The sequence below is a fragment of the Panthera leo genome, chromosome D4, assembly GCF_018350215.1.
Source record: "Panthera leo isolate Ple1 chromosome D4, P.leo_Ple1_pat1.1, whole genome shotgun sequence".
In the NCBI taxonomy this organism is placed as follows: domain Eukaryota; kingdom Metazoa; phylum Chordata; class Mammalia; order Carnivora; family Felidae; genus Panthera; species Panthera leo.
This window is the reverse complement of record NC_056691.1, coordinates 30,998,376-31,012,214: the sequence shown is the minus strand read 5'-3', so window position 1 is coordinate 31,012,214 and position 13,839 is coordinate 30,998,376.

Genomic DNA, 13,839 nt, shown 5'->3' with positions numbered 1-13,839 from the left:
GATCCTGTCAATCGATGCAGAAAAGGCCTTTGACAAAATCCAGCACCCTTTCTTAATAAAAACCCTTGAGAAAGTCGGGATAGAAGGAACATACTTAAAGATCATAAAGGCCATTTATGAAAAGCCCACAGCTAACATCATCCTCAACGGGGAAAAACTGAGAGCTTTTTCCCTGAGATCAGGAACACGACAGGGATGCCCACTGTCACCGCTGCTCTTTAATATAGTGCTGGAAGTTCTAGCATCAGCAATCAGACAACAAAAGGAAATCAAAGGCATCAAAATTGGCAAAGATGAAGTCAAGCTTTCGCTTTTTGCAGATGACATGATATTATACATGGAAAATCCGATAGACTCCACCAAAAGTCTGCTAGAACTGATACATGAATTCAGCAAAGTTGCAGGATACAAAATCAATGTGCAGAAATCAGTTGCATTCTTATACACTAACAATGAAGCAACAGAAAGACAAATGAAGAAACTGATCCCATTCACAATTGCACCAAGAAGCATAAAATACCTAGGAATAAATCTAACCAAAGATGTAAAAGATCTGTATGCTGAAAACTATAGAAAGCTTATGCAGGTAATTGAAGAAGATATAAAGAAATGGAAAGACATTCCCTGCTCATGGATTGGAAGAATAAATATTGTCAAAATGTCAATACTACCCAAAGCTATCTACACATTCAATGCAATCCCAATCAAAATTGCACCAGCATTCTTCTCGAAACTAGAACAAGCAATCCTAAAATTCATATGGAACCACAAAAGGCCCCGAATAGCCAAAGTCATTTTGAAGAAGAAGACCAAAGCAGGAGGCATCACAATCCCAGACTTTAGCCTCTACTACAAAGCTGTCATCATCAAGACAGCATGGTATTGGCATAAAAACAGACACATAGACCAATGGAATAGAATAGAAACCCCAGAACTAGACCCACAAACGTATGGCCAACTCATCTTTGACAAAGCAGGAAAGAACATCCAATGGAAAAAAGACAGTCTCTTTAACAAATGGTGCTGGGAGAACTGGACAGCAACATGCAGAAGGTTGAAACTAGACCACTTTCTCACACCATTCACAATAATAAACTCAAAATGGATAAAGGACCTGAATGTGAGACAGGAAACTATCAAAACCTTAGAGGAGAAAGCAGGAAAAGACCTCTCTGACCTCAGCCGTAGCAATCTCTTACTCGGCACATCCCCAAAGGCAAGGGAATTAAAAGCAAAAGTGAATTACTGGGACCTTATGAAGATAAAAAGCTTCTGCACAGCAAAGGAAACAACCAACAAAACTAAAAGGCAACCAACGGAATGGGAAAAGATATTTGCAAATGACACATCGGACAAAGGGCTAGTATCCAAAATCTATAAAGAGCTCATCAAACTCCACACCCGAAAAACAAATAACCCAGTGAAGAAATGGGCAGAAAACATGAATAGACACTTCTCTAAAGAAGACATCTGGATGGCCAACAGGCACATGAAAAGATGTTCAACGTCGCTCCTTATCAGGGAAATACAAATCAAAACCACACTCAGATATCACCTCACGCCAGTCAGAGTGGCCAAAATGAAGAAATCAGGAGACTATAGATGCTGGCGAGGATGTGGAGAAACGGGAACCCTCTTGCACTGTTGGTGGGAATGCAAATTGGTGCAGCCGCTCTGGAAAGCAGTGTGGAGGTTCCTCAGAAAATTAAAAATAGACCTACCCTATGACCCAGCAATAGCACTGCTAGGAATTTATCCAAGGGATACAGGAGTACTGATGCATAGGGGCACCTGTACCCCAATGTTTATAGCGGCACTCTCAACAATAGCCAAATTATGGAAAGAGCCTAAATGTCCATCAACTGATGAATGGATAAAGAAACTGTGGTTTATATACACAATGGAATACTACGTGGCAATGAGAAAAAATGAAATATGGCCTTTTGTAGCAACATGGATGGAACTGGAGAGTGTGATGCTAAGTGAAATAAGCCATACAGAGAAAGACAGATACCATATGGTTTCACTCTTATGTGGATCCTGAGAAACATAACAGAAACCCATGGGGGAGGGGAAGGAAAAAAAAAAAAAAAAAAAAAAAAAAGAGGTTAGAGTGGGAGAGAGCCAAAGCATTAGAGACTGTTAAAAAACTGAGAACAAACTGAGGGTTGATGGGGGGGGGTGGGAGGGAGGGCAGGGTGGGAGGGAGGACAGGGTGGGTGATGGGTATTGAGGAGGGCACCTTTTGGGATGAGCACTGGGTGTTGTATGGAAACCAATTTGACAGTAAATTTCATATATTAAAAAATAAAAAAATAAAAAAATAAAAAAATAAAAAAAAAAAAATTATATCAGAGCATTTCACAGGGAAGGTCATGAAGGAACTTCCAAAGTGATGATAATATTCTGTATCTTAATAAGAATTTGGGTTATATAGGTGTATGCATTTGTTAAAACTCAAAGATTTGTGCAGTTCAGGGGCGCCTGGGTGGTTCAGTTGGTTGAACATCCAACTATTAATTTCAGCTCAGGTAGTGATCTCAAAGTCATGGAATTGAGCCTATGTCAGGTTCTGTACTGGGCGTGGTGCCTGCTTGAGATTCTCTATCTCCCTCTCTTTCTGCCCCTCCCCCACTTGTGCTCCCCCTACTTTTTCTCTCTCTCTCAAAAAAAAAAAAAGATTCGTGCAGTTCCTTACATGTAAATTTTACATAAAAAGAAAAATATTGTAAACAAATATTGACTGCTCATCCATGATATGCATACTAAATCAGAGGAAGCACTAATGTCTGCAGGTTGTATTTTTTCATTTTGGTGATAAAATATGCATAATATAAAATTCATCATTTTAACCACGTACAATTCAGTGGCATTAAGTATATCCACAATGTTGTACACACATCACCACTTTTCGCTTCCAGAACTTTCTTATCATCCCAATCAGGAGCTCTGTACCCATTAAACAATAACTCCCCATCCTCCCCTCCTCCCAGCCCCTGGTAATCTCTACTACTTTCTGTCTCCGTAAGTGTGCCTATTCTAAGTACCTCATATAAGTTAAATCATACAATATTTATCCTTTTGTGTCTGGTTTATTTCACTTAGCATGGTGTTTTCAAGGTTCATCCATATTTCACATGTATCACAATTTTATTACTCTTAAAGACTGAACAAAATTCTGTTGGATGTATATACCATATTTTATCCATTCAGGTGTTGATAGACATTGGGATTGTGTCCACCTGTTGGCTACTGAAGAATGCTGCTATGAACATTGTTATACAAGTATCTGAGTGGAATTGTGGGATCAAATGGTAATCCTGTATTTAACTTTTTAAGGAACTGCCTGCCAAGCTGTTTTCCACAGCAGCTATCATTTTACATTCACACCAGCAATATGACCTGGATTTAAAAAAAACTAAACCATGGTACCCAAATAGTGTTAGTTACTGTCAATTTTCACTTGGTTTCTGGTGGCAAAAAGCCAGGCTTTATCCTCGACCTGATCTCCCTCATTGACCTTTATCAGATATTTAAACAAACACAGTGGCAGCCCTGATAAGACACTTGACAGAATTTCTTACACACACACACACACACACACACACACACACACACCCATCCTACCCCACTAAACCACCCTAAACACACGTAAAATACAAATAAAAACTATGTTTCCTATGGAAATGCAGCTCCAAAACAAATCTGAGCCACCAGCACCTCCTATGAGAATATGATTGTCCAAGTGACACAATTTTCAGGGATGGTCTATTAAACAAGATTCTTGGCTGAAGTGACAGAAATCATTTTTTTTTATTTTTTAATGTTTATTTATTTTTGAGAGACAGAGAGAGAGACAGAGCATGAGTGGGGAAGGGACAGAGAGCAAGGGAGACACAGAATCCAAAGCAGGCTCAAGACTGAGCTGTCAGCACAGAGCACAATGGGGGCTAGAACTCATGAACCATGAGATCATGACCTGAGCCAAAGCCTGACAACTAACCAAGTGAGCCACCCAGGCACCACAAACAGAAATCAGTTTTAAACTTGCTTACACAAGAAGAGGACTTCTTGGCTGCAGACATGCCTGGATCCAGGGCTCAACAAATGTCACAAGCACCCCACTGTTTCCCACCATGTGCGGGATCTTCTACCTCCACATTGGACACACCCCAGTCAGGCTATCACTCTGATTCTCTTTGGAGGAAAGTGTTTTTCCCAGTTGTGGGCAGGGCTGGTGTCACTAGGCCCTGCCTGGGTCACATGCCTTCAACAGGATTTGGAAGGTGGTCCACCCAACTAAACCAAATGGATTGCTTTTGGAAAAGCAGTGCTTCTACAGGAAAACCAGGGCATCATCACTCAGTAGGCAAAAAAGATATATGCCCATGATAGAGACTGTATACTCTAAATAAAAGAATCAAGATTGAAAAGAATAAAGAGAAAAAAAAAAGGATTTCTAAACCCTAGAAAGACTGAATCCAGTAGAATGAAATTCATTGTGCAAAAAGTTCTACATTGAGATTAAATGTTGGTATATGTTAAAATTTAAGAATGTGTGTATATATAACAATTATAGGATGAGGGAAAAGTGGTTTAATAGTACCCCTAAAATTAATTTTTGGTACCAATAATTTTGAAATGACTAAGAACATGATTTGGGTACCCCAGAAGATTGCATAATGGAATTTAAGGGTAGAACAAAGAAGACAGTGATGTTAATTTCATGATGTCACGTCTAGAATATTGTGTTCAGGCCTGGCAGCCACCTTTTAAGAGGGATGCCAGTAATCATCCAGAGAAGGATGAGTATCTACCTAGGAATGGCATGTTTCTGGTGAAGTGACGTGAAGTGCTTATTGCTGTGGAAGTGTAATCCAGAAAGAAGACTGTACGATGGATAACATAGAGAGAATTCCTGCTTTAAATAAAAAGGTTGGTGTCTTCAAATTGGCAGACCATGTATGTCTTGTGGGCCTCCTATAAAACCCATGGCTGCATAAGTCAGGCTGCAAACCTTGAGTGATTTTCTGGAACAGTCCTAGAAAAGGATCTTGAGGATCAGAAGCTTCTGGGATTTCTAGTACCACATGTGTTTGTTTGTTTGTTTGTTTGTTTGTTTGTTTGTTTGTTTGTTTGGACAGCAACAATCCTGGGCAAGCTATGAAGTATCTATGGCCCCCAAGGATTTCAGGGGGTCTGGGAGTCATGGCAGTTGGTTTTGCTGGTCGGCTCCATGCACCACTGAGGCTGTCAAGCAGTGCTTCCCACACACAGGTATCTTCTGCATGGTCTCTGAGAGCAAGAATGGCCCCAGCACCTGTAGGAATGCAAGGCAGCTGTACTGCAGACACAGGGTATGACTTTAAACTCTTGACCACACTCAAGCATGTATTCAGTAAGCTTAGGCACTTCACACTGGCTCAATAAAGATTTACCAAAGGAAGGAGTGCTCTAACAACATTTCTAACAAACACACTGGTTATTTGTTTTCATATTATACAATATATTTTGCATGGGGGAAAAAATGAATACAATTTTTAAAAATTTATTACTATTGGTTCTATCAATTGCTGACAATGACTATTGGAAGACACCAACTATTGTGAATTTCTGTTTCTCCTTTCAGCTCTGTGGGATTTGTTTTGTGTATTTTGAGGCTATGTTGTTGGTGTGTACACATTTGGGTTTATTATGTCTTCCTGGTGAATTGATCCTCTTATCATTATGTAATGTCCCTCTTTGTCTCCAGTAATATTCTTTACCCTGAAGTCTACTTTATCTGATATTGCTAGAACCCTTCTTGTTTAAATTAACAATTTTTTCCTTTTACTTCTAATCTACCCATGAACTTGTATTTGAAGTGAGTTTCTTGTAAAACAGTTTACTGTTAGATCATGTTTGTTGTTAATCCACTTTGCCAATCTTTCTTTTTTTTAAATCCAGTAGAGTTAACATACAGTGTTATAATGATTTCAGGTGTACAATATGGTGATTCAGCAGTTCTGTACATTACTCAGTGCTCATCAAGATAAGTGTACTCTTAATCCCCTTCTTCTATTTCAGCTATCCTCCACTCACCTCTCCTCTGGTAATCATCAGTTTGTTCTCAATAGTTATGAGTCTGTTTTCTTGTTTGTCTCTTTTTTTTTCTTTATTTATTTGTTCTGTTTCTTAAGTTCCACATATGAATGAAATCATATGGTATTTGTCTTTTTCTGACTAACTTATTTCACTTAGCATTATACTATCTATATCCACCCATGTCATTGCAAATGGCAATATTTTATTTTTTATGGCTGAATAATATTCCAATACTCAGTAATGTACAGAACTGTTGAAGTGTCTGTTGGCCATTTGTATATTTTTGGAAAAGTATCTTTTCATGTCTTCTGCCCATTTCTTCACTGCATTATTTGTTTTTTGGGTGTTGAGTTTGATAAGTTCTTTATAGATTTTGGATACTAACCACTTATCAGATATGTCATTTGCAAATATCTTCTCCCATTCAGTAGGTTTTCTTTTAGTTTTGTTTATTTCCTTTGCTGTGCAGAGGTTTTTATTTTGATGTAATCCCAATAGTTTATTTTTGCTTTTATTTCCCTTGTGTCAGGAGACATATCTAGAAATATATTGCTATTGCCAATGTCAAAGAAATTACTACCTCTACACTCTCCTAGGATTTTATGGTTTCAGGTCTCACATTTAGGCCCTTATCCATTTTCAGTTTATTTTTTTGTATGGTGTAAGAAAGTGGTTCTGTTTCATTCTTTTGCATGTAGCTGTCCAGTTATCCCAACACTATTTGTTAGACTATTTTCCCATTGCATATTCTTGCTTCCTCTATCAAAGATTAATTAACCATATAATCATGGGTTTATTTCTGGGCTCTTTATTCTGTTCTATTGATCTATGTGTCTAGTTTTGTACCAGTACCATACTGTTGTGATTACTACAGCTTTGCAGTACTGTTACCCGCTACTGGAATTCCTCAGTTCTTTCTACTTGAAGGAAAGGATTCAGTCAAGAGACCTGATAAAGAGCTAAAGTGGCAAAGTTTTTATTTAGCAAAAAGCAACAGTACACTGCAGCAACAGAGGAGTGGGCTGACCTGAGGATGGGTGGCCACATGCTGTTTTTCATTGTGTTCTTTTATGGGGATTTATTTGGTCTCCTCCCGCCCATCTTGTTATTGTCACTCCACACTTGGACCCACTTTGGTTCCCTCCCTTCAAACCTCTTACACAAATTTGTGTTAGTCATCTCCCCATGATGGCCTAAGCACAACTCACTGGGGGCACCCAAACCGCAATGCAAATATTATAAAGCTTTGGAGTTACTAGCGAACAAGGTCTTTCTTAAGTGTTCATGCTCCAAAGTTGGGGAAGTCCCTGTAACCCATATCTTCTGTTTATCAGTTGGTGCCAAATCAGAAAAGGTGTTTGTCTAAGGGAGATGGGGCAGTCTCTGGTTGGAGACTGGGTGGTCCTTTTTCCCCACCTGCTCATGTCTATCTAACTGCCTACTCTAACAATATAATTTGAAATCTGGGATTGCAATCCCTCCAGTTTTGTTCTTTTCCAACATTGCTTTGGCTATTTGGGGTCTTTTGTGGTTCCATACCAATTTTAGGATTATTTATTCTAGTTCTGCAAAATAATACTGCTGGTATTTTGATAGGGATTGCATTAAATCTGTAGATTGCATTGAGTAGTATGGACATTTTAACAATATTTGTTCTTCCAATCCATGAGCATATAATATCTTTCCATTTGTTTTGGTTATCTTCAATTTTCTTCATCAATGTTGTATACTTTTCAAAGTACAGGCCTTTCACTGTGGTTAAGTTTATTCCTATGTATTTTATTCTTTTTGGTGCAATTGTAAATGGAATTGTTTTCTTATTTTCCTCTCTGCTATTTCATTATTACTGTATAGAAATGTAATGGATTTCTGTACATTGATTTTGTGTCCTGAGACTTTATTGAATTCATCTATTAGTTCTAGTAATGTTTTGGTGGAATTTTTAGGATTTTTGATGTATAGTATCATGTCATTTGCAAATAGTGAAAGTTTTATTCTTCTTTACCAATTAGGATGCCTTTTATTTCTTTTTCTTGTCTGAAGTACAACTTGCTGTGGCTAGGGATCTCAGTACCACGTTGAATAAAAGTAGTGAGATTGGACATTCTTGTCTTGTTCCTGACCTTAGGGGAAAAGCTCTCAGTTTTTCACTATTGAGTATGATGTTCACTGTGAGTTTTTTATATATGGCTTTTGTTATGTTGAGGTATGTTAGCCCTAAACCTACTTTGTTGAGGGTTTTTTGTGATAATGAATATTATACTTTGTCAAATACATTTTCTGAATCTTGAAATGATTATGTGGTTTTTATCCTTTCTCTTCCTGATGTGATGTATCATATTGATTAATTTGCAAATATTGAACCACGCTTGCATTTTGGAACTAAATCCCACTTGATCATGATGAATGATTTTTTAAACGTGTTGTTGGATTCAGTTTGCTAATATTTTGTTGAAGATTTTTGCATCTATGTCCATCGGAGATTTTGGCCAGTAGTACTCTTTTTTTGTAGAGTCTTTATCTGGTTTTGGTATTCTGGTAATGTTGGCCTCATCGAATGAATTTGGAAGCTTTCCTTCCTCTTATATTTTTTTGGAATAGTTTAAGGAAACTAGGTATTAGTTCTTCTTTAAAGGTCTGGTAGAATTCACCAGAATTCTCTAGCTGTAAAGCCATATGGCCCTGGACTTTGGTTTAATAGGAGTTTTTTAATTGCTGATACAATTCCATTGCTGGTAATGGGTGACTTAAAATTTTCTACTTCTTCCTTATTCAGTTTTGGCAAGTTATATATTTCCAGGAATTTATCCATGTCTTCTAGGTTATCCAATTTTTTAGCATATAATTTTTCTTAAAACTCTCTCATAAGCCTTTGTATTTCTGTAGTGTTAGTTGTTATTTCTTCTCTTTTATTTCTGTTTTGTTTATTGGAGTCCTCTATTTTTTTTTATGAATCTGGCTAAAGATTTATCAATGTTGTTGAACTTTTCAAAGAACCAACTCCTGCTTTCATTGATCTGTTCCATTGTTTTATTAGTTTCTATTTAATTTATTTCTTCTGTAATCTTTATTATTTCTTTCCTTCTACTAGTTTGGGGATTTGTTCATTTTTCTCTATCTCCTTTAGATGTAAGATTTGGATGTTTATTTGAGATTTTTCTTTCTTCTGGAAGTAGACCTATATTACTAGAAACTTGCCTCTTAGAACCTTTTGTTGCATCTCAAACATTTTAGATCATTGTGTTTTCATTTTTGTCTCTATGTGTTTTTTGATTTCCTCTTTGACTTCTAGGTTGAGCTATTCATTGTTTAGTAGCATGTTATTTAAGGTCCATGTATTTATGCTCTTTCCAGATCTTTCCTTGTGGTTCATTTGTAGTTTCATAGCATTGTGGTCAGAAAAGATGCATGGTATAACTTCAATATTTTTTAATATTGAGACTTATTTTGGGGCCTAATATGTGATCTATCCTGGAGATTTTTCCATGTGCACTTGAAAAGAATGTGTACTCTTCTTTTTAAGGATAGAATGTTCCAAACATATCTGTCAGATCCATCTAGTCCGATGTGTCATTCAAAGCCAAATGTTTCCTTGTTGGTTTTCTGTTTAGACGATCTATCCATTGATGTAAGAGGTGTGTTACATCCCCTACTATTATTGTATCACTATCAATTACTTCCTCTATGTTATTAGCTTTATGTATTTGGGTGCTTCCATGATGGTTGCATGAGTATTTACAATGATTATATCTCCTTGTTAGATCATTCTCTTTATGATTGTATGGTATCTTCATCTTTTGTTACAGTTTTTGTTTAAAAGTCTATTTTGTCTAGGGGGCCCTGGGAGGCTCGTCAGTTAAGCATCCGACTTTGGCTCAGGTCATGATCTCACAGCCCGCAAGTTCAAGCCCTGTGTTGGGCTCTGTGCTGACAGCTCAGAGCCTGGAACCTGTTTCAGATTCTGTGTCTCCCTCTCTCTCTGCTCCTCCCCCACTCGCTCTCTCTCTCAAAAAGAAATAAACATTAAAAAAAATTTTTTAAGTCTATTTTGTTTCATATAAGTATCGCTACCTAGGCTTTCTTTTGACATCCACTTGCATGATAAATGTTTCTCCATTACTTCACTTTCAATCTGCATGTGTCTTTAGGTCTGAAATGAGTCTCTTGTAGGCAGCATATAGATGGGTCTTGCTTTTTTATCCATTCTGTCACCCTATGTCTTTTGATAGGGACATTTAGCCCATTTACATTCAAAGTAATTAGTTATAGGTATGTATTTATTGCCATTTTGCTACTTACTTTATGATTGTTTTTGTAGTTATTCTCTGTTCCTTTCTTCACTCATTCTCTTCTCTCACAGTTTGCTGGCTTTTTTTAGTGTATACTGGGATTTATTACTCTTTATTTTAGAAATGTCTATGACTGGGCTTTGAGTTGTGCTTAAAATTAGGTTTATATATAACATCTTCTGCATAGAGCAGTCTATATTAAGTTGATGGTCACTTAAAGTTCAAACCCATTCTTTACTCCTCTTCTGCCCACATTTTAAGTATATGGTATCATACTTTACATCCTTTTATTTTGTGAGTCCTTTGACTGATTTTTACAGATATATTCATTTTTAGGGGTGCTTGGGTGGCTCAGTCGGTTAAGCCTCTGACTTCAGCTCAGGTCATGATCTCATGGTTCATGGGTTCAAGCACCGTGTCAGGCTATGTACTGGGACAACTCAGAGGCTGGAGCCTACTTTGGATTCCGTGTCTCCCTCTCTCTCGGACCCTTCCCTGCTCACTCTCTTTCTCTCTCTCAAAAATAAACATTAAAAAAGTAGATACACTTATTTTTACTGCTTTTGTCCTTTCTACATTTCTTTTTTCTTAACATTTTCCCATTTATTTGCTGCTTTCTCTCTTCCCTCCCTCCATTCTTGATCCACCAATTTTTTTTCTTTAAATTTTTACTTAAATCTAGTAAGTTAATGTATAGCATAATTTGTTTTCAGGAATAGAATTTACTGATTCACCACTTACATAAAACACCTAGTGCTCAGCACGACAGGTGCCCTCCTTAGTACCCATTACCCATTTTCCTCCATCAATCCTCAGTTTGTTCTCTGTTGTTAAAAGTCTCTTATGGTTTGTTTCCTTCTACTCTTTTTCTCCCTCTTCCCATATGTTTCTCTGTTTTGTTTCTTAAATTCCAAAAGAGTGAAATCTATGGTATTTGTGTTTCTCTGACTGACTTATTTTGCTTAGCGTAATACACTCTAGCTCCATCCACGTCATTACAAATGGTAATATTTCATTCTTTTTGATGGCTTAATAATAGTCCTTCATATATATAGATAGATATACATGTTAATATAGATAGATATAGATATCACATTTTCTTTATCCATTCATCAACTGATGGCCATTTGGGCTCTTCCCATAGTTTGGCTACTGTTGATAATGCTGCTATAAACATCGGGGTGAATGTATCTCTTTGAATATCTTTTTTTGTATCCTTTGGGTAAATACCTAGTAGTACAATTGCTAGATTGTAGGGTACTGCTATTTTTAACTTTTTGAGGAAAATTCATACTGTTTTCCAGAGTGGCTGCACCAGTTTGCATTCTCACCAACAGTGCAAAAGTGTTCCCCTTTCTCCACATCCTCACCAACACCTATTGTTTCTTGTGTAGGGTTAAAATTAGCCCTTCTGACAGGTGTGAAGTGGTATCTCATAGTTTTGATTTGTATTTTCCTGATGATGAGTGATGTTTAGCATTTTTCCATGTGTCTGTAGTCATCTGGATATCTTCTTTGGAAAAGTGTCTCTTCCTTCTTCACTGGATTATTTGTTTTGGGGGGTGAGTTTGACAAATTCTTTATAGATTTTGAATACTAACCCTTTATCAGATAAATCATTTGCAAATATCTTCTCCCATTCCATAGGCAGCCTTTTACTTTTATTGATTGTTTTCTTTGCTGTGCAGAAACTTTTTATCTTGATGAAGTCCCAACAGTTCATGTTTGCTTTTGTTTCCCTTGCCTCCAGTGACATGCCTAATAAGAAGTTGCTGTGGCTGAGATCAAAGAGTTTGCTGCCTATGTTCTCCTCTAGGATTTTGATGGTTTCCTGTCTCACATTTAGGTCTTTCATCCATTTTGAGTTTATTTTTGTGTATGATGTAAGAAACTGGTCCAGTTTCATTCTTCTGCATGTCGCTGCCTATGTTTTCCCCATTGAGGATGGTGTTAACTGTGGGTCTTTTGTACATGACCTTTATGATGTTAAGGTATGTTCCATCTATCCCTACTTTCTTGAGGTTTTTTATTAAGAAAGGATGCTATATTTTGTCAAATGCTTTTTCGGCATCCATTGAGAGAATCATATCGTTCTTGCCCTTTCTTTTATTAATGTGGTGCATCAAGTTGATTGATTTGTGAGTATTGAACAAGCCCTACAGCCCAGGAATCAATCCCACTTGATCATCATGAATAATTCTTTTAATGTACTGTTGAATTTTATTTGCTAGTATCTTGTTGAGAATTTTTGCATCCATGTTCATTAGGGATATTGGCCTATAATTCTCCTTTTTAGTGGTATTTTTGTCTGGTTTTGGAATCAAGGTGATGCTGGCCTCATGGAATGAGTTTGGAAATTTTCGCTCTATTTCTATTTTTTAGAACAGTTTGAGAAGAATAGATATTAACTCTTCTTTAAATGTCTGGTAGAATTCCCCTGGGAAGCCATCTGGCCCTGGACTTTTGTTTGTTAGATTTTTTATTACTATTTCAATTTCTTTGCTGGCTATGGGTCTGTTCAAATTTTCTATTTCTTCCTGTTTCAGTTTTGTCAGTTTATAGGTTTCTAGAAATTTGTCCATTTCTTCCTGATTGCCCAGATTGTTGGCATACAATTTTTCATAATATTCTCTTATAATTGTTTGTATTTCCTTGGAGTTGGTTGTGATGTCTCTCATTCATGTCTGAGTTTATTTATTTGGGCCCTTTCTTTTTTCTTCTTGTTTAGTCCAGCTAGGGGGTTATCAATTTTATTAACTCTTTCAAAGAACGAGCTCTTAGTCTCATTGATCTGTTCTACTGGTTTTGTTGCTGTTGTTGTTGCTGCTGCTTCTATATCACTTATTTCTGCTCTAGTCTTTATTATTTCTCTTTTCTTGCTAGCTTTAGGCTTTATTTGCTATTCCTCTTCTAGTTCCTTTAGGTGTAAGATTATGTTGTGTATTTAAGACTTTTCTTGATTTTGTTTGTTGTTTTCTTTGTTTTGTTTTGTTTTGTTTTTTGAGAGAGAGAGCACAAGAGCAGTGAGGGTCAAAAGGAGAAGGAGAGAGAGAATCTCAAGCAGCCTCCACGCTCAGCATGGAGCCTGATACAGGGCTTGAGTTCACAACCATGAGATCATGACCTGAGCCTAAATCAAGAGTTGAACACTCAACCAACTGAGCCAACCAAGTGTCCCTGTTTTTCTTTTCTTTTCTTTTCTTTTCTTTCTTTCTTTCTTTCTTTCTTTCTTTCTTTCTTTCTTTTCTTTCTTTTTTTTTTTTTTTAGAGAGAGAGGAGGAGACCACTCTTGTTTCTTGAGGTAGGCCTGTATTGCAATATACTTCCCTCTTAGGACTGCCTTTCCTGCATCTCAAAGGTTTTGGACAGTCAAGTTTCCATTTTCCTTTGCTTCCATGTACTTTTTTATTTCCTCTTTAATTTCCTCATTATTTATTAGGATGTTCTTCAACCTCCAATTATTTGT